The sequence below is a fragment of the Pseudopodoces humilis genome, chromosome 11 (assembly GCF_049639895.1).
Source record: "Pseudopodoces humilis isolate 2021_Gansu_Grassland_sample_001 chromosome 11, ASM4963989v1, whole genome shotgun sequence".
Classification (NCBI taxonomy): domain Eukaryota; kingdom Metazoa; phylum Chordata; class Aves; order Passeriformes; family Paridae; genus Pseudopodoces; species Pseudopodoces humilis.
The window spans coordinates 9,142,147-9,168,739 of NC_142210.1; the positions used below are offsets into that span (position 1 = coordinate 9,142,147).

Here is a 26,593-nt window from a genome sequence, read left to right on the forward strand (position 1 = left end):
AAAATCACATCAGTATCTTCAGTAGCCACACTCATCTCCCTTCCCACACTCTCTGTTATATTGACATCCAGAAATGCTTATTAGATGCAAATACAGCATTTACCAAGAAAGGGAATTATCTACCAAATTCTGTAAGACAGAATCAAGTGCAATCCTTTCTTCAACTTCCCCAGCCCATATATTCTGGAGACAGATACCTTAAAGTAAAATTAGGGCATCTCTTACTTATGAAAGACTAAGTTGGTGTTGCTGTCATCTGCTTTAAAAATAAGAAACTCAAATTGGAGACAAGTAGCAGCTACCTCTCCCTAGAGAAGTTTGAATATTGTTTGCCAGCTTTATAGCTTCTGAGAAACTTCTTTAGCAGTATTCCTGATGAATATCCACCATAAACCCAGCCATTTGGCCATATTCACCAAACTCCTACCAAGATATGAAAATGTTCAGAAAATGGCATTCTCCAATCTAAATGAGAGAGCAGCCCTGTGCGTTGGTGTCAGTGATTCAGCTCAAGAGACTGGAATAGGGAAACCTTATTCTTTTCTGGATGAGCTACAACACCAGGCAGTATTATACATCAGCTGTGAGGACTTGTAGTAAACCTGGACTTCATAGTTTATTAAAGGCTGACAAAGAAAATGCCTGAAGTGCTGTTTATTTGCCATAAATTATTTCAAGCACTATTACTAGTGCTTTAGTATTAATGTTCCTTGTGATATTTGATATGAATATTATGTTCTAGTTGCTTGAATAGAAGCAATGTACTCAAAAATTTTAGAACCCTTACAAATGTAGTTTTTATTTAAGGAATCTATTTAATTGATTAAATTGTTTGCTATAAATATTTTTATATACAACTTAGATGTCTGTAATTGGCTGACAAAGAATCAAAGTCTGCTACTGAAATTATTTTTTTTTTTATGTAACTGCCTGCAACAATTTTTTATAGCACTTATTCCTCCTCATCAGGCCTCTGAAAATGACACAAAATACATGGGGAGAAATTCCCAGTTCTAGTGATTTCACAGAAAAAACAAGTATATAACATCAGAGGAGCAATGATTTATTTATTAAAAACAAAACTTTCCATTCCTGTGATTTTTCAGCAAAAGAGAAGAAAGCAAATTATATTCTTAGGGAAAAAAAAGAAAACTGATGTATATTAACCACTTTTTTCTTTCAATATTGACGTCTGCCTTAGGCACAGATCCTCTAAACACTTGCTGAGATTTTAACTTCAAGCATAAAACCAGTCACAAAATCTCTTTAATGGGATTATTCTCATGCTTACAGTTAGGAACACAAATATGTTTCCAGGCCCATGCGTCTTCTGAAAAAGGGAATTCCAGGCCTTCAATCAAGACTATATTTCCTCTTCTATGGCTGAGGCAATTAGTGCTAGCTGGCTGTTCTAGGGAAACTGTCTATAGAGTTATTTCTAACATCATTCAAATTGTAGGTCTTATTTTGCTTGTTTTCTGGGTCTTATTTTGCTTGTTTTCTGGCCCTTCATGAATATTACCATATGAGAAGTGTTGCCCACAAATGTCGGTTATAAAATAGCACGGCCATAACAATTAGCTTTGCTTGTCTATAGCTGTGTGCTACACAAAAAGCACATACATTTCATTAGTGCCCAAGGAATCAGTAACTTAGGTATTGTCCTAAAGCAACTTAAAACACCATTTTTCAGGTTGTGCCAATCAGTGGGTTAATGGCTGGAGAGCTGTAAAACAGCACAAAATGCCATTTTCCATTAAGAAATACTTAGGAAGTCCCTTGGTTATAGCTACTTTGAGGCTACTCACGGAAGTGTGTGAACACAGGGTAATTAAAGAGAGAAGGAATTGAAAAGAGAGGCTTTAGCTCTCACTTGAGAACCAGCACTCAGTTGGGAAGTTGCTCTATATTGGCATTTCAATCTAGAGACCCGAAAGCCCAGGTTTAAGACCCATATGCTGCCATCATGCAGGATGAAGTTCTTAGAACATTTCAGCAGTTCCTGATAATGTGTAGTGTCTTCCAAAACAATTTCTGCTTCTGAAATACAAAAAAATAGAGATACCTAGAAGCTGATGTTTTACGCTCACTTGCAAAAATTGGCTGATATGCAGTGATGTAAGAGGACACCGATGTGATCTAAAGAATATTTTTGTCAGTCACAGCTTGTTTCAATAATTCAATATCAAAAAAGAGAAAGCTGAAGTTGCCACTGATTTTTAGTGGAGAGCATTGTCTTGTAAACCTGCACTTGAAAGGCAGTATAACACAAATTTCCCCCGTCTCTTTGCCTGTGTTTCTTCCCTGTGGCTGTGCAAGGCAGGTCCTTGCCTGGCATCCTGCCTCCCAATCCCATCAGTGCTGCCTGCACTCCCACACTCACTGTGGGGATCCTGGCAGTCAGGCATGGAGTCTACTCTTGGTGGGGAAGAAGGAACCTGAAGCACTCCTTGGTGATGGTTTCTGCATATTTTGATGAGACTTCTTACTTTTTTTTTCTTTACTTTTTCTTATATGGTTGTTTTAAACTCATTAGAAAATTGTGTTCCCTGGGGAAGAAATTCTACAGGCTCAAGAGAGTTTTCATTATATTACAGAGAAAATAGAAGACGTTTCTTATCTCTTAGAAATCTGAAGTATTCAAAGGTCTTAAATATTTTACTTTGAGCCATAGCAATATCAATGATAGGCTCTATTTGTCAGATCATTGATTAAATATGTAAGAATAGCAGCTGGATAACTTTTTGCCATTTGTCACATAACATTTGGGGTTTGATTATGCATAACTTACTTTCTCTGGAAAGAAAAAAAAATCTTTAAGATCTACAATTGGGCAAACTCCATTATTTTAGAATTTGGCTAAGTGTATGTATATTGTTATAGTGGGTTGACCATGTCTGGATGTCAGACACCCACCAAAGCCACTCTATCACCATCTTTCTCATCTGGACAGAGAGAAAATATGACAAAGGTTCATGAGTTGAGAACCAGAAGAGATCACTCACCAAATACCATCAAGGGCAAAACAGACCAAAATTTGGGATAGTAACTGGATTTATTATTAACAAAATCAGGGCAGGATAATGAGTAGTAAAATAAATCTTAAAACCACCTCCCCCCACCCTTAGCTCCTTCCCAAGCTCTGCATCCTCCCCTAGTGGCACAGGGAGACAGGGAATGGGGGTTATGGTCTGTTCATTGCCTGTTGCTCCTCCTGCTGCTGCTCAGGGAGAAGAGTCTCTGCTCCAGCATGGGGTCCCTCCCACAGGAGACAGTTCTCCATGAACTTTTCCAGTAGGAGTCCATTCCATGGGCAACAGTTCTCCACAAACTGCTCCAAAGTGGGTCACTCTTCCACAGGGTCCAGGCCTTCAGGTACAGCCTCCTCCAGCCTAGGTCCCCCCCAGGAATTCCTATCAGGACACCTGCTCCAGTGTGGGCTCTCTCTCGTGGCTCTGCAGGTCCCTGCTGGGAGCCTACACAAGCCTTTCCTGGGTTCACAGCCTCCTCTCAGTCATGCCCCTGCTCCACCATGGGGCCCCTCCAGGAGCTGCAGGTGGATGTCTGTAGCCCTGTGCCCTCCATGGGCTGCAGTGGCACAGATGCCTCACCACAGGCTGCACCTCAGGTTGCAGGGGAACCTCAGCTCCAGAGCCTAGAACAGCTCCTGTCCCTCCTTCTGCACTGACCTTGAGGCCTGCAGAGTGGTTTCTCTCACATATTATCACTCTGCTGTCTGTCTCCAGTTACATCTAATGTGTCATCACAGAGGTGTTGCCATCATTCCCAACTGACTTGGCCTTGGCCAACGGCAGGTCCATCCTGGAGCTGGCTGACACTGGCTCTGCTGGACATAGGGGAAGCTTCCAGCAGCTTCTCATAGTAGCTGCCCCTGTAGCCCCCTGCTGCAAAAACCTGGCCATGCTAACCCAGTACAATTGTATCTCTCAGTGGGACTGGACACTGCATACAGAGCAGTATTTTATGGTCTGTGATGGGAATGGTCGGTTTGAGAAAGGAAAGAGAACCTCAGACTGACAGGGTATTTCCCTGTCTTCTTCATGAAGGTTTCTATTGAAGCACTACATTTCTTTCTTTTTTGTATTTCTTCTAAATGGTTCTCCAAATCAAAAGTTTCATTAATCTGATATATGAGGTTTGCTACCTGAAGAAGGTTTTTCCTCTTCCAGTCTGAGTTTTATGTGGTTGTTTTTTACTAGAGACCTACACAATGTCTTAATCAATACAAAGTACCCTCTAGGCAATGAAAGACCACAAGAAAGTGCAGCATCATTAAACTGAATTACAGACAAGCACTTAAGGAGACAAATAAGTATTTTGTTACTATAAAGCTTTGCTTTTTTATAGCTATGATGATTGAAAATGTTTACAAGCATGCATGGCACAGTGGTGGCAGAGGGGGAAAGCTGAAGGTAGCACTCTTGCTGAATGGCAGCAAACTTCTGCTGCTTAATGAAAAGTGGTTGGGAGCTGAAAACCAGAGCCTTCCTTCTGGTGTTGTCTGGAGAGCCAGTGAGACAGAGCCAGCTCACAGTGCTCTCCTGACACACAGCTCCAACCTGGGGCCAAGGAGGTGCTCAAACACTGAGTGAGAAATGCAGCTCTCCTTTGGTGTGAAAATGTCAGGGTAAACTCACAGATGAGAAAAGGAAACATTGGTCACCAAGGAGAAGTGCACCAGCCCCCAGAGACACCTTACAGACAGATAAGTAATTTCTGCTTTAAATACACAAGTGCCTCCTTCTGTTTTCTCTATTTATTGCCAAAGATCTCTCACTTAGCTATTGAATATTAATAGCTACGATGATTTCTACTGAAGCAATTTAGAAAAGTCGTCAACCCTTCTGTAAAAAGTTGCTTGTCTGATTTCCAACATCCTCCTAATCAAGTTTTTTCTTTCCTGTTACTTAAAAAAATAAAAAAGAAACTATGCAGTTCATCCAAAATTCCTATGACAGATCATGCATAGATCAACCTTCCTCACCCATCTGTCCTTCTGCCAGGACTCTATATGAACACTTTCCTTATAAACTTGAGGAGCAAAACTTAAATGCCTATTTCAGCTGATGTAGACTTTGGCACATCTCCCTTTGTGGGAGACTAGCCTTCTTCTTAGGATAGGATCACATAGTTAATCTTAATAGCTTGCAGCTGGCATCATTATTTAGAACAACAAAATACTGAGTAACTTTCAAGATAATCTTAAACAAAGCACATAGCTTTTCTATGAACTAGAACCTTCTTTTGTCTTCAAGGTTGCATAGCTGAAGGAGAAAGAGGTCTTCATAAACAAGAAAAGTCACCTAACAACAAAAAATATTTATTCTAACACTCCTCTCTGCAAAAATATGTGGGCAATGGCATCTACCTGTACTGAGCACAAACTTGAATTCCTCATGCAGAGATCAAATACCTAATTGTAAAAGGATCAGGGATGTGTTCGTTTTGCTAACTGCTCATAAACCACTCCATCCTGTTTGTGCAGAGAGAGCAGTCCCATGTTAGGACTGTGTATCTGCATCATTTGTGAATTTATACAAGCAGATCCTTAACAGGAATTGAATCACTAGGTAATATTTTTGGGTGAGTTTTTAAAAACTGTTTAGCACTGGCTTAACTTTGCTTCATTTGACAGAAATTCAAGAATTCATTATTGACTTACAGGAGACCAAATTAGGCTTGTGATGAATGCTTTGGCAAACACTTTTTCTTGGTTGTCACACACATTCAAATTGTGATCCAAAACCAACTAGTAGCCTAAAGTGTGTTGAAAGCTGTGGCTATGCGTATGGGGTTGGACCCTACTTCTCTATTGATTAAACTGTATCATGATTAGCTACATTTCTTTTTATTTCAGCAATTAATGGCCACACTTCCAGTTCCTTTCTTGCTCCCTTCCTGGTGAGGCAGCAATCACTGGTATGATGTCTGGGGAAACCTACAAAATCATGGATTCATTGGGGAAGGAGTGGAACTATAGTGGTTTTATGTCCTCATTAGCGCTGGCTTTATAGCTTTTTTTAGGGGAAAAACTCTCCAAACATTTATCTGCTCCCAGCCTAGAACTAGAGCTAGTCAGGGAGCGTGCAGGAGATGTCTTGGTTGCAGAAGACTTATGGTTTCCAAAAAGCTGCTGCAGGCATAGCTCCCTGTGCTCTGGATATTGTAGGTCCAGTCTATATTATTATAACGCTGTGGCCATACTTGAATGCTTGTTTACATGCACAGCCATATACTTTCCAAGTTGTACTTAAATGCATTTTTTTATTATAAAGAACTTGATATAAACAACTGGAGCTGTGGTACTGCTGGTATTTAACCAACAGGAAGGAGAAGCGATCTGTGTTGGTCTCCCATGACACAAGAGGTGGCACATAAAGCAAGCTGTTAAGATACAATCCTCGCTGTGAAAATGTTTGAGTGTTCTCTGACTAGAGAGTGCAGCACAAGAAGGAATGAAATGCACTTTGCATTTAAATGCAGCAGCAATTGTCATTACCTATCACCCTCACAATTTATGGCATCTGTCTTTTTGCAGATAAAACTGTAAAAGCAAAGCAGTTTAACAGCATGATCTGAAGCATCTACAACATATTAGAGCTGTCAACATCGCTAAATATCAGAATTAGAAGAAATAACTGAGTTTCCTTAAATTAGGAAGACAGGGAGGCCCCAAGTGTGTTCCTCTATTAAAAAATCTTTCTTTATATCTGAATTTGATTTTCTATTCTGTTTCACTTTGAAATGGATGAGGCATGGTGAGAAAGGGGATAGGACAGGTCCCATTCAAGTAGGCACTCTGCTGGTCAATGGAAATTGGAATTTGTGTCAAGGTCATGGGAAAGGTCAATGACCTAATTTGTTTTCCTGCTCTCAGCAGAGCACTTTATGTGCTCCAGAAGAGGGGAGAGAGAGGCTCAGATCTTATGGGCAGTGCACTAACGCTATGAAGTGCTGTGTCATCCACCAAAGCACTGTGTAGAAAGCCTTGCCTTTCCTACAGCTATGAGTATGACAAGCCCTCAGATCTCCTTGCAGCCATTCCTATTAATCCTTCATGAGCAGCCAGCTGCCCACACCACTGCCTGGACATCTGTTACTGATATCCAGCAGTGTTTGTGCTCCTTCCCTCAGCAGCACCCATTTTGTATGGCCAGGATGGGTTAGTGGGGCTCACTTACATGGGAGAAATTCCATCAAGGAGCTGGGATAAAATCAAGAAGCAGCAGACTAAAGCCATTAAACACCAATTTTGCAGTGATGATCTATTACAGATTCAGGCTCCAAGTACCCCTCTTACCCAGGCATGGGCTGCTACTCAGCTCTCACAGGGAAAGAGCTGACACTGCCCTGCAATACTGCTGCAGCACCAGCCTGGGCCATGCTGTGCCAGCAGCACAGGTAGTATTGGTAGGGATGTAGAACAAAATGCAGAAATGGATTTTAGTGCCACAGGCACCACGTGGCTCAAATAACCTGCGTCTCATAAGAGCCCATCCCATCTCATTTCTGGTATGGCAGGTGAGGGTCAGAGCTTTGCCAGATGTTGGGCTGAGGAGGGATTTTGACAAAAGCCCTGTGAGGGTTGGATCTTCCTCTAGGTACCAGCAAACTGCTTGCAAAAATCCTGCCATCTGCTTCCCTAGAATGCTGGGGAAGGAGAGAAAGGGCCAGCTTTTGAGGCCTGGTGTAGCCTGGGACCTCTGATGAGAGAATGCTGCTCAGAGGGAGCCTTTGGGAAGTACCAAAGACTCACCTCTGACTTGCCAGCATTCCCCCCATCTAAATCTCCATGAGATTTCCATCTTTGCATCCATCTAAGAGGCAGAAGGCACTGGGGGGTGATGGTTGCTCCAAGCAGGCTCATCCTATGTTCAGCTGCTCTTGCTGGGTCAGGCATGGACCCCCATACTTTTAACACCAATGTTTGGGTCTACTCAAGGGAAGGTGGCAGACCTGCCAAGGTGGCAGGCTGGTGTGGAGAGAAGCTCAGGCCCAATGCTGGGAGCTCCCAAAGATGCAGAGATAAGCCCTGTGGTGCAAAGACTATCAGGCAGTGTGCTTCATATTTCTGTGTTTGCTCAGGCCGCTTTCAGGTGATCCCAGTTCTAATGGTTGTATCAGCATCACACTCTCACAGAGCAGTTAGTGTTAGCAGGAATCTCTGGGGTTATCTGGTCCAAGTCTCTGATGAAGAAGGGCCACTCTCAGTCACATGGACAGTAGCTGCCATTGAAAAAGGCCAGCTCCTCCTTCTTTGCACCACCCCTTCAGATACCTATAGATATGCAGGTCCACTGAGCCTCCTCTTCTCAGGTTGAACAGTCCCAGCTCTTGTATCATTGGAGAGATGCTCCAGTCCCACCTTTCCTATTACATGGTAGAGTGGTCGTGCTCTGATGTGGGAACTGGCCCATGCACAGAAAATTCCTCCCATAAGGAAGTTTGAAAAACAAAACAACTGTTAACACCTTAGTTTCTCAGTACATTTCATATTCATATCTGCATATGACCTGATCTAGGTAAAGAGTGTGCACTTAAACAGGATAACCCTTTAGAAACACCTCCCAATTCTAAAGCATAAATTCTAGTGTTTAGGCTGAGGAAGAGAGGAAATATCTTGAGGATCTCCTAAAGTTCACTGGAATTTGTACAGGTGCTTCCTGTAAATCTAGCTTGATGTAAACAAAAGTGGTTCAGTATCTAATTTGGTTCTTTTTCAGATTTAGGGTCAGTTGTACATAGCAGCAAAAGGAAAGCTTAGTCATCCCATCTGATATTCAGGCACCAGGATTAGCCCTAACCACATTGACTTCTTACATCCACATGCTCGAATATCATTTAAGTGAGGTAAAAAGTAAGAAAACTCTGAAATCCTCCAGTATTCAGTTTGTAGATAACATTTATGCTTGCCTCTGAGATGGGATTATTGCTTTTCTAGGATATTCTCCCAATATGAAGGAATCAAAATTTAGCATCATCCTGAGTCCATACACCATCTGAAATGCACAAGGCTGGGAAAATGGTAGATTGTCAACTACAAAAACCCCCTTTCTGTGCTTTAGAGCAGATTCTGGAGACTTTGTGGTGTTGGTCAGCCATACTGTGATTTTCCTTCCCAGTTCAAGGACTGAACCTACCAGGAGAAAGCCAGCTGGAGCTAGGAGGGACTCACTGCTGCATGCAGAGGGAGTTGCATGTGGTTGATAGCACTGAAGCTTCTAGGGTCCTGTTCTACCATCAGTCCTGGAAGCCTGTGAGTCAGCAAAGCCTCAGGAGTGCCTGCCCTGAAAGAAGGAGAGCTGGATGTCTTCAGGTCCTGTGCTGGGGAAGGTTCCCCAGCTCTGCTCCCCTGGTTGGAGACCCTTGGCAGTGTTGCTCAGTAGTCATGGAGAACACAGCCTGGAGTGTCCCAAGGGAGGGAAAAGTGCCTTCCAGCACAGAGAGGATCAAAAACCTGGGAAGAGAAGCTGGCAGTTCAAGGCAGGTCTTTGGCAGTTCAGGCTAATTAGAAACATGGTGTATTGACTTTGCTGTTAGACACCCCAGCTTTTGCCATTTGAGAGACATGCTTTTCTCTAGTATCAGTATTGCTCACAGTCTGTTTCTCAAATCTGGGGTTGTTTGCCATCTGTGAGGTTATGTATTTATGTAGATAGATTAAATAGCTCTCTGACACACTGCTTCCATTTCTATTGTGCTAGTTTATAAATTTACATGGTTACAACATTCTCTAATTCAGTGTTAAGAATAACATCTTTAGACACAGACGTTGGTAATATTAACTCCCGCCTCTCCATGTATGGCAAGCAACTATTAGCAGCATTAGTATTCTATTAGCAGACATTTCACAGAGAATGAAATTCACTTAAATTAGAGCTGGCTGAAAAAGGTAATACATGCATTAAATATTAATATAGTTTCCTCATGAAAATATTCAGAGGACACATAAGAACTGTCATTTTGCTTTCTCTTCCATTTGTGGAATATCTGTGATCATAATATTCTTCCATTCATTCTTTATTTAATGAATTGATTATGAATATTTGAAAGTCAAGCTGTGATGTTGAATTGTTGTTCATCAGAGAAGTCACACAGTACTTTTTACATATTCAAGCATTTATGAAGCAATTCCTTACATGTGCTGGATAAAATCTTGTTTCTACAAATTCTCTGTGATACAGCTTTGAAACTCCTGTTCTATAAACAGTTGAACACAAATGGCTTCTACAAGTGTCAAGAATTGTGCATGTTGGGGTCAGTTCAGCAGCACAGATTCTACCAGATACAAATGTCCACATGCAGAACCAACCTAACAAAACAATAAAATAGTAAAAGAAGTGCAGATCTTCCCAAGTGGCTGCTTGTGTTTAAAGTTGAATTATATTCAATTTTTTAGCGAATCTAGGGAGACATTTATCTCCACCTGTAACATCTCCAAAAGGCCTATTTATTGCATCTTCTCTCAGACATCTCTGGATATGTCAGTCTCTCATTGAAGTGACTCAGGAGGCAGTACTGATATCCAGCTTAGACCCACCATTTTTGGATAGCTTATGCTGGGTGAAATGAATGTAACTGAACAGTGAAAGTCTCAGATGTTGCACTAGTTGATTATTGCATCTCTTGCAGCCCAAAAATTAAGCTAGTTAAGAAAATTATAGCTTGATATGGATACAGTTGTCAGTCTTTGCTGCTCTTAGTTTTGGGGTTTTTTTTGTGTTAAATTGGTACTCTTAGGGAGTTTGAATTTTTTCTTTGTTTATTAAGTGAGGTTTTCAGGTTCAAATGAAGTAATTTCTGTGTACACTCTAATTTAATTCTATGTGGTACTAAGAACTGTTTATGGCACTTGTTTAGACTATTTCAGTGTCATTACCTAAATTTATTGGAATGACTTGGAAAATTTGAGGCCATGGAAAAAATATTGTGTTGTTTTTTTGCCTGTGAAAAAAATCTGAACTTGATAAATATTCAAACTGAGCAACAGGGCCTCTGACCTGACTAAGCAACTCCAAATTCAAGATATTTTAAAGTCTTGTACAGCCTCTCATAAATTGTAGGAGTAGTGAATAATATTTAATCAATGATCAAAGAGATATAATGAGAAGTAAGTTCTACAGCATCTCAGAATATTATTGTGTGAGGTTTTCAAGCACTATTCTCTTTAGGAGCACTTGAAATATTCATGTATTTAGGCAATTGATAATTCTTGAGTGCCTCCCAAAATAATATTGGATTTTTCATTTAAGGCTTTTCAAAGCAGCACAGAGTACTCACTCCCAGAACATCCAACATCTGCAAGGCAATTTAGACTAACAACCCAAAACTGGAGGCACTGCTAGCCAATATTAAAAATGTAGATCTTAGCTGTATTGCAAGGAATCAGATGAATTGTACACAGTGCACACCAAGATGCCTAGCACTGATCTCTTTTTTTGGAACAGATGTAGCCTCATGCTGTTGAATCTTCATATTCAAATAGACACATGAGAAATGCATAGCATTTAGCACATTCCTTCAGAGCAGTAACTCCAAGGGCGAGTTAAAATAACTAGCATTATTTCTCTGACTGTTAACAAAAATAAATTCATACTGCATATCTTCGTCTATCTCTCAGTAGAGTACAACGCATTTTTAGGGCCTCCCTGTTTGTTTCCTCTGAAGAATATTCAGTAAACACTTTCCTTTGCAATGTGGGAAATGGCAAGGACTGTTCACCTGCAGATCAAGGCTTTTCCATGCTGTACAAGCAAGGCACAAGGACACGCTGTCTCAGTGGAATGAAGCAGATAGGCACTGTGCTTGAGCTGCACAATAATGTTCCTTTTAATACACATTTCATTTTCTGTACAGCATTAGAATCTACAACTTGGCTTTAATAGTAACACAGAGCTGAAAATGTGACAAGGACTTTACAGACATTAGCAAGAGACATCCTGACTCCCAAAAGGTTTGCAGCTTCTCCAGCTGATATAGAGGCTTCAGGATAAGCACTGAAAGAAAGGCAGCCAGCCTCTCTTCTGTCCTACCCTGTTTTGTAGAATTTTGCATTTTGATTAATTGTTTTGGTTTTAAATTGGGAAATTCTAGCAACAATCATTGCAAATTTCTTCACTGCTTTTGATGCCTTGTTTTAAAGGGAAGCCAATACTGAAAAGCTGGCCAGCTGATGAACTAGGTGATGATAGCTCCTCCAGAAATAATGATTTCATGAGGTGCAGAAACAGCATGCGAGTTATTTTCAAAAATATGAAATAAATGTTTAAAAGGGACCATCTTTTTATTTTAATTTAAAAAAAAAAAATCTCTGGCTTTCAGCATTATACCACCAAACTAACTATTAATCTGAAAAATTCTGATCTCTATTGCAAGGCTAAGAGAGACATTGGCTTTTGCAGACTTTATCAGCTATTTACAAGTGTTAATATTTGTAAAGTTCCTGGGTTCAGCTATGCATCTGCAAGGCTATTTGGAGAGAGATAAAAGCAACTTTAAAAAAAATACCCCATCTCTAGGCTATGATATTATTAGATGCTTTCTGTGTGTGTTCTCACTTGTCCTAGGTTATTCCATTCCTTAGGTCTTCCTTTGTCCTTAAGACACTACAGTCCTTGGAATCAAAGAGGTGACCTTTTTTTTTTTTCATTAATTAAACATACAGTCAGATTTCTCAGCTCCTTTGCCCTTTTCTTTCTTTACATCTCTCATTTCTAAGGGCATTTCTTATAACTTCAAGTCTGCTTGAATAATTTGCCCTAGAACAATAATTCCATTCTATGATAACTTTAGAGGGCTCAAATTCGTTTTGTTCCACCTTGGAACACACAAAATATAATCTTTGGAAAATATCACAAAACAGAAATGCTGGATTTGTCTGTATTAAATATTGGAGGAGGAGGGAGGGGATCACATTTTTTTGAGTCTGTTTTTTTCCTTTTGTCTCTGTTTGGAAGTAATCTGCACCACAGGAATATTATTCACATTATAAACTTGTTGAATTTGTACTTCTTAAGAATTTTTTATGCTTTGATAGTAGAGACTGATCTAAGGAATTTCACTTAGAAATTTTGGCCATTTTTTTTACTTCAGCACTGAGAGAGCTCTTTATCAGGGAGGACTTCTGATATTTGATGATCTGTTTGCCAAGTGTCCTCTCTCTCTGATTTATTAATCAATTTTTACTGCAGAGTTATGCCATGGATGATTATATCATCCTGCCACTTAAGGCAGTCCAGGATCCTTCAGGAGGAATCTTTCTCTATAAATTATCTGGGAAAGTTAGTCTATTCATTCATCCTGGTGAATGCTGGCCCATGCCACTCCTCACCATATGAAAAATGAGATTAGAGCTTTCTCAGAACTCAGAATGTTCCTGGATGGGCTCTCCTGGCCACGTACTTGATTGTCTTGCTTGTGCAGATTCCTGGCCCTTTGTGGAGTCAGTGCCCTCTCCAAGTGCATCTGGGTGCTGCTGGCTTTTCTGGTATGATCAGAGCTGTTGGAACAAGTGTCCTCCTCCAGCTTCTTCTGCCATCATATTTTCTGCTCCAAAAGCTGAGCACACTTTGCTCCTTCCACTTCATGAGAGGCCCCCTAATTGCCCCCTGCAGCACAAATGGCTGCTCAAGCCCTTGTCCCCAGGTCAGCTTGCTGAAAGGACCTGCGCAGCTGCTCCGTGCCATTTCCAACACAAGCAGCAGTCCCAGGACTCAGACTGACAGAAGAGTAAAATGGTCAATATATGAACACAGCTGTACCCTGTGCTAGGACAGACCCTCTGTTCCCATTTGCCAGCACCTTCATTCAGACCTTTCCATTGCTGGCACATCTCATGGGCCCAAAGCAATTTCCCAGACAGGTGGCTTAAATGCTACTCACAACTTGTTTCTCCCTGTGTGGCTGTGAGGCTTTAGTTTGCCTGTTTGCTCAGAGCTAATGTTAGAAGAGGTTATAAAGGAAACTTCAAAAATAAAACTTTATGAGTGTAATTACTGTGCATGACATATTTACATACACCTATATAACGAGGTGTGGGAGCTTTGCAGCACTTCCCAAGGACACATAAGCTCTGCCTCAAAAGAGAGACACATATAAATAAATGTATACTCATAAAAATGCATTGACGCTCCTTGATCGTGTTGCACCAAAGATTTACATGACACCCTACTGTTTTTCTGTCCTGGGAGTTATAATTCTTGCATAGTTTCCATCAGTCACCTGACCTCATTGTGTTAGTCTTGCTTGAAAAAGAGGTGGGAACTTGGCCTCACTGACATCAGTGGTAAAGCCTCCATTAAGTTCACCAAAAGAAAATGTTCTTAGCCCTTAGCTCTAAATGAGGGGTTTGTGTAAGTGTCTTCAGCAAAGCAGGCTTTTGCATCTGTAAGGAGAGCTATGCTGCAAAGACAGCACAATGAGAGACACTACCCACATAGTAAATTACATGAGGGGACTAAAAGGCAATGGCACAGGGACCTCTAGAGAGAAGCAAAGTGTGAGGGCTGTTGCACTGAAGTTTTTAGCACGTATGGGGTTCAGCCCAGGGCCTGACCACACAGCTTTCTCTCTGCTTCTGTTACTGACAGTCGCCAACAGCAGGAGTGTCTCATCAGGCCTTTACTAAAGTCACTGGTCTTGGAGAATGCAGTTAATGCAACTCTCATGATTTCCTGAGGGATCCTAGATGACAGATTTATTGATTGATAATAATTCACAAACCCTATAAACAAATGTAAACCTACCCTCTCTTGCACAAAAATAGTGCAACCAGAAGCCAGTTCTCTCCAGTGCAGGGTCTTCAGACACAAGAAATAGACTCATAGGATGTGTTGGATTGGAGGGAACAGTCCTCTTCCAACACCCCCTCTATGGCTATGGCTGCCTTCTACTAGACTAGGTTACTCAGGGCCGTATCCAACCCCATCTTGAACACTTCCAGGGATGAGGCATCCACAACTCTGTGCAACCTGTTCCAGTGCCTCACCACCTTCACAGTAAACTTCTTCCTTACAGCTAATCTAAATCTACCCTCTTTCAGTTCAAAGCCCTTCCTCCTTGTCTAATTCCTACCTACTCTTATGAAAAGTCCATCTTCAGCTTCTTTGTAGGTCCCTTTAGGTGCTATAGGGTGTCCCCAGAGCTTTTTGCTCTCCGTGCTGAACATCTCCAGTTTTCTCAGGCTGTCTTCATAGGAGAGGAGCTCTAGACACTTGATCATCTCGGTGGTTCACCTTTGGGCTCTCTCCAGCAGTTCCATGTTCTTTTTATACTGAAGGCCCCCCAGTTCTGCATGCAGAACTCCAGCTGGGTCTCACCAATGTAGAGCAGAAGGTCAGACTCCCCTCCCTTGACCTGCTGCCCACACCCTTTTGGATACAGCCCAGGACACTTTTGGCTCTCTGAGCTCTGAGTGCACATTACTGGATCATGACAAGCTTCTTGCCAACCAACACCCCCAAGTCCTTCCCCTCATTCATGTTCCAAATGCATTCTGCTACCAGCCTTTATTTGTGCTTGGGATTGCCCCAGCCCATGTGCAGGACTTTGTGAAGGGTCTTGAACTTGGTGTTGTTCATCTCCATGAAGTTGTGTCTTCTAATTTCCCTGGCAAATGCTGGTCTTCCCACCAGGCCCTGCTGTTGCTATCTGGAGTTGCCATCCCCAGAGGTGTTTAAGAGGTGTCTAACACTGTGGTTTGGGGGGTTACAATGACAATGCTGGGTTGATAGTTGTTCTTTGTGATCTTAGAAGTCTCTTCCAACCTTGGCAATTCTGATTCTAAAAAAAATAAAAGATTGTATTAAACTATCTGATGGGAGAAAAAAAAGTGGACAGCATCTGTGATTCCTTCTTACAAGAAATGGCTTTGTACTGTGCTCTGTTTCAGGAGGATATTTACCTTTGTCCTATGTTCCACTTTGGGTTACAAGGAGAGAAAAAGAAGCAAATGTTCAAGCACAGATGATGTCTTTGTGGTGGAACCCAGTCCAGAAATACTATATGTAGAAATATAGAAATACTGAGAACAAGTTTATTCCTATTCTTCATGTCACTTCACTGTAATATCACTAGAGGAATCCAAAAGTAGGAGACAAATATGACTTTAATATGTAGAATGTTATTCCTGCAGAGATGCATTTTGCTTAGATATGTTATTTAACCACATGGGCAAGCAATTCCATTATGGAAATACAGTGAATGAATGGCTGTGGAAACTCACTATATTCACTGCTTTGTTTTCAGATTTCTATGTGCAATTTAACTGCAAGACCTTTCAAGCTTGACAGAACAAAAGCCATTACTTGGAGGCACTGGCAAAAGGAACTGTGGAGTCCTAAAATTTTGTAAACATACTTGGAGGTCCTTGAGCTTTAGCCACAGAAAATGGGATTGAGCTCAGAGGCAAATGTGTGTGCAAGGGCACTGACTTTGCAGTTTGCACCAGGCCCTATCAGAAAAGCTTTACGACACAACATAACTCATGCCAAGGTTCTCCTTCATTATTTATATAGGGAAATGACCATAAATTTTCCTTTTATACTTTCAAGATTAGATACTAACAAGCAGTTGCAATGTAATCTTAATTGAATCCTACTGAGGGGTTCTCCTAATTCAGAGTCCATGCCCCATGCACACACTTTGTCAGTGCATCCCAGTGTTTGAAAAAAGTTACAGTCTGACTTCAAAGGGATTAGTTTTGCTTGGAGGAACAGGAGAGGTCACAGGGCCCAGAGTTTATCTACAAGGCCACAGCCAGAAGCAGCTCAGGAGAGCATCAGGTCTAAAGGCGTCCTTCAGTTAATCCCATGCTGAGCCACATATCTTGCAGGATCTGTACTGGTTTCCTTAAGAGAACTGAGGCTGAAGGGACAAACATCTTTTTGCAAGTAGGGATTTTTATCCCAGTTCTGACAGATAAAACCTCATAGTTAAGGACTTGGTAGCTGCCTGTTTTAAAAGTGTATTGGAACTTTTATTGTGATTGTTCTCCAGAACTGATTTGAAAAATAAACAAAACACAAAACCTCTATAAACTATGAAACACAGTTCTGCAGTGCCTAAGGCTGGAGGCAGCCACTTCAGCAAGTTGGGAAATGAAAGACAGAGCTCTCAGCAGCACTCAGTGCTAAAAAGGGTTGCTCCAAACTTCACAAAATAGAACCTATAAGCAAAATATTAATAGAAATAAAATTTAGCTATCAGTAATATGTGAGGGTGATTACTCAACTGATTATGAAATGCCATAACTTCTTAACCTCATGAGTTGCTTCATAGAGACTTAATGGGAGGAAAAAAATCTGTTTTCAGAAATGAATAATTTCATAAAATGTGTGTTAAAAGCCAAAAATATTGATAGGCATCAGTGGAGTGAGGCAGACTAACAAAAATCACTGTAGAAAATAATTACTTGGAAGATGATGAGAAATATATTTGCACCAATTTGCTTTTTATTTATAGCAGTACATTTAGGGGTTAACACCAATCAATACTGATATTAGAATTAAAGACAGAAAACTAATGGGAGAAAAATTAATTGATTGAAGCTTTTATGTCTCCTTTTCCTGATGTTTTCAGAAACAAAAATAGAAGTATGAAATTATGATATAAATTAAAATTCAGAGAAGACTGGCCAGGAAAACACTAGACTCAAATGAGCATTAAAACAGCACCAGCTTGTTCCTGGGGATCTCATACTATTTATTGCATGGTTTGCTAATGAAAGGTGCCAGACTCACTCTTCTTACAGTATAACAACACACCAAGGGGTTCTGGATAGAATACAGGATGATACTAGGGTGTCTCAGAAGCACAGGCAAAGCCAAATAATGCCATCTGGTAGCCAGGTTTTAGTCAGTGAATGCAAAAGCTAGTGGAAGGTTATGACAAGCACACCAAAGCTTAATAGTGCAGAGATATTAATACTTTTTCCCCTGCCTGATTACCCCAGCAGAAAGTCTGCACCATCCTGATCTCTGTAAATTATTCAATTTTCTTTTTATTTATTTTTTTTCCCTGGGCATGCTTGTGCAGCATTTAACATGTTTTGAGCATTGCTCATACAATAAATTAATAACCAAGCATAAAAAAAAAATCTATTACCCCAAATTCTATCTTCCCAAGGTACAATCTCTGCCTAGAGTTAATTTTATGCAGGAAAACCGTATTTTTAAGCAAAAAAAAAAAGTAAATAAAAAAAAAAGTGTCTTCTCTGGCAAGTGTATTCACCAGGCATAAATATGGCATAAACAAGGTATGGGTTTCCTTGTGCTCCTTTGGTGCAGTTCATGCCTCAGGTCTACAGGGCTATCAAAACACTGACTGCAGTCTTTGCATTCTGACATGCCTGATAGCCAGAGGAAAGGCAGCAGTGCTTTCAGTTTCCTGCTCCCAGCAGACCCCAAATGCTTGGAATCCTACTGTCCTTTATCCTGCCCTTTCATCAGTCACTCCTACCACCAAAGGTTCTTCACAGTATCAAGATCAGGGTGAAAATAGTTTGGGCAGATGCTCATTCTGCTTTAAGAGTATCACCTTGTACCTTACCTGGCAGGGTCAGCACAGAGTTTCCTTCCAAAGGAGCTGTGGGAGATCAAGGCCTGTTTGGTACAAACAGCACAGAATTTTGGCTGCAATCAAGGATCTGTGAACTGCCTCGCTCCAAACCACCCAGGTTGTTCAGGGTTGACCCTGAGCATATGGTACCTGTACTGCCACAGGCAGCCAAAACCCCTTCCTCGTTTGCATCCAAGCCCATCTTGCCCCCCATGAGCTGGCCAAGTGCCACTTGCCGAGCTGCCCCTCTGCAGCAGCTGCCACCGAGCTGCTGAGTGCTCCAAGCTGCCCGATGTGCAGGGCCGGAGCAGGAAGGCAGGCTATCCTCACAGAGACAGCTCATCCTCCAGGGAGGGACACTCATGGGAAGCCAGGCTGCTTTGGGAACAGTAAATACGTGTTTCAACTCATTTGGGAATGAAGATAAAAGACAACCATGCTGTAGTTTGAAGGCTTGTTCTGGCCTCTGTTAATGAGAAGATAAGAGGCTGCATTTCATCTGTAATGGATGGCTCTGAAACTGGCCATGGCCTGTGCCAGGTAGAGCTGTGTCAGGGGAGACACCTGTGTGTTGTTCTCCATCAAAGGCTGCTGGAGAAGGAGGCTAAGCCCTCAAGGGAACAACTTCATTCTCAAATTCACCCCCCTGGCACCTGAATTAGCACAGGCAAGAAATGTTCAGCAGCAGAAACATCATCCATTGTCCTTTCTTTGAGGATCAAAACTGTCCTTTTCCTTATGAACTCTTTGGTAGATGTGGAGGCATCAAAGTTGGTGGACTGGATGCAAGATCCCATAAAGGAAAACTGGGAAACACGTCACGAATTGTTCAGCATACAGAGGTGGTGCCTATTTATGGCAGGCTGATTGTCCTGGCCTCTTCAGCCTTTAGAAGGCTGAATATATAAATATAAATTTCTCACAGAACAATGAAAACAGGCAATGAAATAGCCATATAGATACTAGGAGATGTCCTTTAAATGTCCCCTCCGTCTTGCTGGATAATACCTTTATGAATATTTGTAATTAATGGTAAGAATTGAACTGAATATTTCCTAGTGACAGAAAATCATTTTGAGCTAGGCTGTGTTTTTTGAAAAAGAAAAAGCTGATGCACCTACCTGGAGTACGGGTGCTTGACTTGGGCAGAACAAGGCAGGCAGGTGCCCATCCCACAGGCTAAGGGTCCCATTTTGGCATGTGCATGGGGGCTGTTAGCTGGCCCTTGCCTTGGCCACTCACCCTGAGGGCTCAGAGAGCTTGGCAGGGTTCAGAACCTGCTCTGCTCTGCCAACAGGGCTCACACTTGGCATTTTGGAAAGTTCAACAACCAGGCCTATAATTCTGTCTATGAATGTAAGATACTGAGAAAAGACAGCTATAGGATGTGAAATTCTAACAATTTTGTACAAAATATGCCCTCTCAGACAGCAGTAAACTGAGCCAAAGTCCATGGCCCTTTGCTTATGAATGCAATCCTAGGGGTTAGGTGGGCAAAAAATAACCTTTTCTGCCAAGCTTATTTAAAGCAACCAGAACCATTGCAGCTTCTTGCAAGTCATTTGAAATGAGGACATCCTCAGGGGTTTTCATTGTGGGAAAAATTTTACAGGGAAGTGTCCAAGCAATGCCAGTTTTGGACCTTGGCACAAACTTGTCTCAAATATTATTCATCTGTAGCAGAGCTACACTAGAACACAGGGACTGAAGGATGGAAACAGTTTCAGTTGATTACATGGAGCAATGAGCTGAAGGATGAATGGAAGCTCAGATGTTGAAGACTGAGAAGCATGAAGTGTGTTTATGCAATTGTGCTCCATAGGAACCAAGGCACAGAGAAGGATGTTGAATGTAAATATCCTCCTTGTAGTAAAAATATGGTATTTCCAACCAACCTACATGCTTCCATCTCAGAGAACAGCTGCTGGACATGTCATGTCAACCTATGGAAAGCCTCTCATTTTCTACCAGGATAGCGGAGGGACTTACCCTGCACTCCAGGGTAAATTTCCTTGGCACCTATTTTTTAATCCATCTAGCAGAATATATGTGAATCTGCCCAGCTAGGATATTCTCCCACCCCTCTGTACTTACATGCTCTGCACACTGGCTAATGCTCAAACTGGCTCCTGCAGGGCCTGTTTTTCAGCAAGCTTAGCTCAGCAGTGTAACCTCTGGGGAATCACAGAGATAAGTAGAGCTTTCACCCCTCTAGTCTTTGAGCCTCCATCCAGCTTGCCTTGTCCTTTGCTGCCTGACTGTCTTAAACAAGTGTGACAGAGACTCCTGACATTATTTCCCAGTGCTGCTGGGCAGTGCTGGTCATGTGGTGCTCTAATAACACTGATGGAGAAATCAGATCATTGAGGCACCTTCAGCTCAGCAGGAACTCTGGAGCCCTCCAGAAAATATTTCAGTGAAGCTGAGGTGATAGGTAGAAAAAGACAGCAAGCCTGGAGAAGAAAGACATATTTTTTGTTACTTTAACCACATGTACTTGTCTTGATTCATAATGGGAATCTGGGTGGGAAGCACAGCTGGGAGGACAGAGGGAGAGGCTTATTTTTATTTTGAAAACATGTGCTAATTGTGGCTCAAAGCAGGGAGAGAGGGTGGGACAGTGCATGTTGAAGAAGCCACCTGCAGTGAAGGTGGGGAAGGAAGGAAGGAAGTTTTTACTATCTGTCAATTGAAAATATATGTATTTCTTCTCTAGTGACTGAACCACAGCTAGGCAGGCAGCCTCAGAGCACTGAGTAGCTCACATTCAGCTCTGCTTCTGGCAACAGCTTTTATGGCTTGGTTCTAGCACCTTTTATTTAGCCTTGTGTGAACAATTGCTTTTGGGTGGAATGAAATGTTTCAGTCGACCCAAAACTGACATTTGTTTTCACTCAGTCTTCTAAAAAGCATATTCTTTCCCTTTCAGGCTTCAATTTGTATTATTTTTGTGTTTGTTTAAAGCCAAGTAGTAGAAATGCAGAGGCATAATTTCTACATGCAAGAAATTGGAAAAAAAAGTTATTCTTTTCAGCAATGAAAAGTACAGGAATATCCACACCACGCTCCCATGTTGTAAGAAAATTCTCTTTAAACCTTCTACTTTTTGAGAAACTTTTAACACCAGGTTATGGGTGATTCTGAGTGGCAGGGTATCTGGCCAGGGGTCTGTATTAAATACCTGACAAGATACCAGTATTGAAGCTGACAAGCAGCCAGTTGCTCCACACATTGGGTAAATGTGCAAATGCTCTTTATGTCATTGACTAAGGTAGAGCTTCATCCAAAATAGATTAGCTTCATCAAGAGAGATCCACAGAATGGTGTTAAACTATCTGGCAGAGATAGTTCAGACAGCAACTCAAAGAATGTTATTTGAATTAACAGATAAATAGATTAGTTACTGCTGGTGTGAGTTTTTGGAGCATTGCTTTATTTTCATTGGTACCCAGATTGTAAATGTGTGTCATGAGCAGAATGCAATCTGATGGCCTCAGATACACTCTGAGCTGTGCTGGAGGGGTTCTACCACAAGGGACAGGACACACATCTTGCTCTGCAAAACACCACATAAACTCAAATGGGCCCAATATTTCTGAAATACTTAAAGAAGTTCCACTCTTTCCAATTACTGTTCTATTATTTTCTTGACCTAAATGATTCAGCCCTGCTCCTCTGTAAGTGGGTCTTGGACCAGTGACCCCCAAGAGGAAATAAAGCAGGGCTTTTTTTGTTTTGTTTCTTTTTTAATTTTGTGAGCAGCTAAAAAAGCAAAAGGGCACATAATTCCTACTTCTGCTTTTACCTTTGAAAAATCCTGCTGGGATCCTAACTGTATTGTTTAGGTGTCTAATACCTTTGAAATCTACTCCTAAAACACTCCATCCTTTATGCAGCAAAGGGCAGTATTTTATGACTGCCTGAATGAGAAAAAGGCACATTAAGGAGCAGATGAAAAGTTTGGATTTCTACTCTCCGAGTTTTAAAAACCAAGAGGGAGTTTTGGTGAGGAAGGAAAAAATGAAAGGAAAAAAAAGTCAGGGATACAGTGATATACTCTGAGTCTACAGCCAAGATTTCCCTACTCACCCACTCAAACAAGAGTTCTCATTGTCTGGGTTTTATGTGAATTATTATTAACCACAACTTGACTTCTCTATTCAGCTTACCCACTAAGCACACTTAACAGCTTCTGATAACACCCATAACTTGCCTCTGTCTAATGGAACAATTTCAGTATGAAAAACACTATGCAGAGATCAAACTCTTCTCTGTGTCATCTGGCACAGTTTGACATGAAAACACAGGTAGCAAATAGATATAGCTGGGACTGACATACAAAAGCTCAGAGACAAAACATTTAGGCACCATGAAATGCCTGACAATTTTTTTGTTCTTCACATGCAAAAGATGGCCAGGAGGTGCTCTTGAGAAGAGCTTTACAGTGAGCTTCATTGAAAAAAAGCTCCTAAAAGACCATGCATGAAGTGATATAGAGAGTGAGTCAATTAGGAAATCATCCATGTCATGTGATACTGAAGTTCTGTGGCTTGTATATATACTACAGTTTTCCCATAAATAGAAGTGAGGAAATTGTTGCTCTAAAACTTGAATGTGTAGCTAATTTGAATGTGATCTTACAGAGCGTTGTTGGGAGTTCCTATTTGTTATTATTTGGTGATTAAGCATAGCTTGTACATCTGAAAGTCTTTGTCTATTCATTCCACTTTTAGACTTGGAGCAGCAGATGCCATACCAACTCACAACAGAAGATGATTCAAGCAGAGATTTCTCTCTATTTTGGGGATTTGCAAAGGCTTCCTCAGCCTTCAGAACTATGCTCATTAATTCCTTGACTGCTGTCATAAATCTCATATTTTGATAACTTACTCATTAGCCTAGACAAGCAACATGCAACCCTTGGCAGAGTTCAGGACCAATCTAAATGGTGGAGAGAAAGCAACAAAACATAGCTGGCTTCTTCAATGGAAATTTAAGCCTAATACATCCATGCTTTGTTTTTCACTGCTCAGAAAAATAGGTTGATGCTTGGATTTCCTAGGCTGTTTTTTTTTTTTTTTCAGTCACACTGCATTTTATTCTGATGCACTCTCATCTCCCTTAATAACAGTTGTTGTTTTCCAATGAATAGAGAATCATTAATCATATATTGTCTCTTCAAACACAATCCACAGACACTTTTCTTATTCTAAAGAAAAGCCCTCCCTCCTCCTCTGGAAGTGCCATATTTTACAAAAGGTTTCCCACTACTTGGAAACTAACCAGTGGCTGGAAATCTGTGTCTCCAAAGGCCATGGATTCAAGAAAATAAATAATTAGACTGCCACTAGCTGTTTAAGTTAAAAGTGATGTAACTGTTGAGATTTGTTCTTACACACACACAAACAAGATGAACACGGGTCAGGAAGGAATTTTTCATAAGTACCAAATTATTTGACATACTTAAATAAGAATTTGTAGCCAAGAAAACACACACACAAAAATATTTTCCAGCATGAACAGATGTTAAAAGTTTGATCTTTGGTGTATAATCTGTAGCAGACATACAGAAACTCACAGGAATTTATGAAGTTATTTCATTTTAAATTGTAATGCATGTCTGATGAGAACATGGTTAACTGGCAATACTAGCAGCATCAGTAAAGGCCAGCTCTCTTACAAGCAAGCACTAACCTATTTCTCAGCTAATTGCAATCAAATTTCCATTGGCAAAACTGCACAGCTTTTTTGTGGAATCTTGACATTACAATGAAATTATTTTTCTTCTATTTATTCAGAGAGAAAAACAAAAGCAGGATTTTTTAAAGTCTTTCTAAATCTCAAAGTCACTGTAAAATAGGATCAATTTTAAAAGGGCACACAGGGAACAAGGCCTTCATTGCCAAGCTGCAAACGAACAACTTGCATGCACATTACCCCTTACGTGCTATTGTTTTTCCAATCACTGTGACAAGAAACATGCTTTGATTTGGTCTGGGCTGCAGGCATACTGTCTATGCCACTGGTGTGAATGTATGTAGATAAATTTTTGCTATAGATTCAAAACTTTTCATGATGATGAGGCTCAAAATGGAATTATATAATGAGTTCTTCCCCAAGAAGTGCTGAGGGTGGCTTTTGTGAATTTCCAAACCAAGTATAAAGTGATGCTTATGTACACACATCTCAGTGATCCGCTGGGAAATCCAAGCCTGGATCATAAAAGTTTTCCTTTTAGGTCAAGTGAAAGTACTGTTGGAAGTATATGGAGGAATAATCTGTTTTCTCAATAGAAGTTACATGACTCCCCTGCCTTCCTAAGATTTTTCCATGTCTTAGATTTTACGATTGACAAAATAATGACAGCTGCATCCTTTCTAATTTCTTAATGGAATGCAGCCAACAGTACCCAGAAGGACAAAAGCCAGGATTGAGGGGAGCTGAGAAGGGAGGGAGCTTACATAGCTAGAAAACAAATACTGTAAAAGCTTTCTGAAAACTTAAAACCAAAGTATGATTACTAAAACAGCTTTGAAAGGAGGGAGTTAAATTACTGAGTGTGGCTGTGATCATTCTGTTAGTTTAGATTGCTCCAGTATAAATTAAATGAAATAGGACCTGGACTGCTAATTAACTACCCTACCACAGGTGATCACAATATGTGCCATGTAAAATCCCTGCAAAAGCAAAATTTATACACCTAGAAATGACAAGCATGCACATTAAAACAGTTTTTGCAGTTTATAAGAATAGCAAAGTTCTTTGATAGTTAATCAGGAAAATTGGGGGGGGGGGGAGGGAGGGAGGAGAGCAAGGAGGAAATTCTGTATACATTTAGAAGCAATGATTTAGCCAACATTTCCCTTGAATACATTTATTTTAAAAGAGAACAAAGGGGCTGTCCTGCTGGGTAGCTTTTCAGCAGGGATGCCCTGCCTGCCTTATTTCAGATCTGCAACATTATGTGGTTTCAATTAGTGGTAGCACTTGCAAAACTAGTAACACAGATATTTTGGCTTGAAATCTGACTCCAAGGCAGTGAAGGGTACTTAATATCTACTCAGAGGTGGGTGGAGAAATACAGTATATTTGAAACAGTGTTGATCTTTTGTCAGAGTGGTGTAATTTCCAAAACCTTCTTTGTGTTTTTATGGGCTTGGTTTTTCATTTATTCTTTGTTTCCCTGTTTAGAAATTGATTTCCACTATTCTAGCATTCTATTTCCTGTCTCTTTTGTCACCTGGCTACTTACTAAGCCCTCAGTTATGTTTCTTTCAGGCTTTGAGGGCAGCCAAGTAAGCTAGCTAAACATGCTCAAAATACTATGGCACTTAAAATGCTTCATGTTCATAGAGTCCCCTTCCTCCTCAAAGTCCTTTGCAACTCCATGTACTCTAAGAAGAACCCTGTATTATCAGGGACTGACTGGTTTTATAGCCCATCTGTTCCCTTAATGCTGTGAAGGAATTACTGAAATATCCTTGTAAGGCAAATGATAATTTCTTTAACTTTTCAGACAAGAAAGCTGACTTCTGTTGCTATTCCACATCAATGTAAGTGTCTCATGTAATACATCTGCTGGCACAAAAAAGCCTGTGTATGATGATTCGACAAAGTTTCCCAGTTCTACTTATCTTAGCTATCTTGATAGGCAGGTGACATTTTGATGAACAAAATAACAAATGTCACTGCTGTGGTGACAGACATACAATATTCCAAATATCCACTGAAAGAGAAGTGTTTAATATTGGAATGAAAGAGGCAACCTCTTGACAGGATTTCAACATGTATAACTATAATATTTTTAGCAATGAAGTCAATAATATGTCTCACTATCACATCTATCATGGTGCTAAAGTAGTTTTTAGCAAGACTTTCCTAGATGCTGCTCTAGTATGGTGATTGTCAACAAACATAGTAGAGCTGAAAGGAGACTACAGCAAAAACATGAGCACTTTTTTTCTCCAAGAGTTGCATTCCCAATCTCCAATAAATGACTTAGATTTGTTTTGGTGGT

The 26,593-nt window shown here is 40.8% G+C and overlaps 1 long non-coding RNA gene across 1 annotated transcript in view; it reads left to right on the forward strand.

Moving 5' to 3' along the window:
* The window catches only part of LOC148183594 (uncharacterized), a 52,199-nt gene extending 35,074 nt beyond the window's left edge, over window positions 1-17,125 (forward strand). Inside the window, exon 3 of the long non-coding RNA XR_015773455.1 lies at window positions 16,267-17,125. This is a non-coding gene — a long non-coding RNA (uncharacterized LOC148183594). The remainder of the gene's footprint in view (window positions 1-16,266) is intronic.
* The last annotated feature ends 9,468 nt before the right edge of the window (window positions 17,126-26,593 follow it).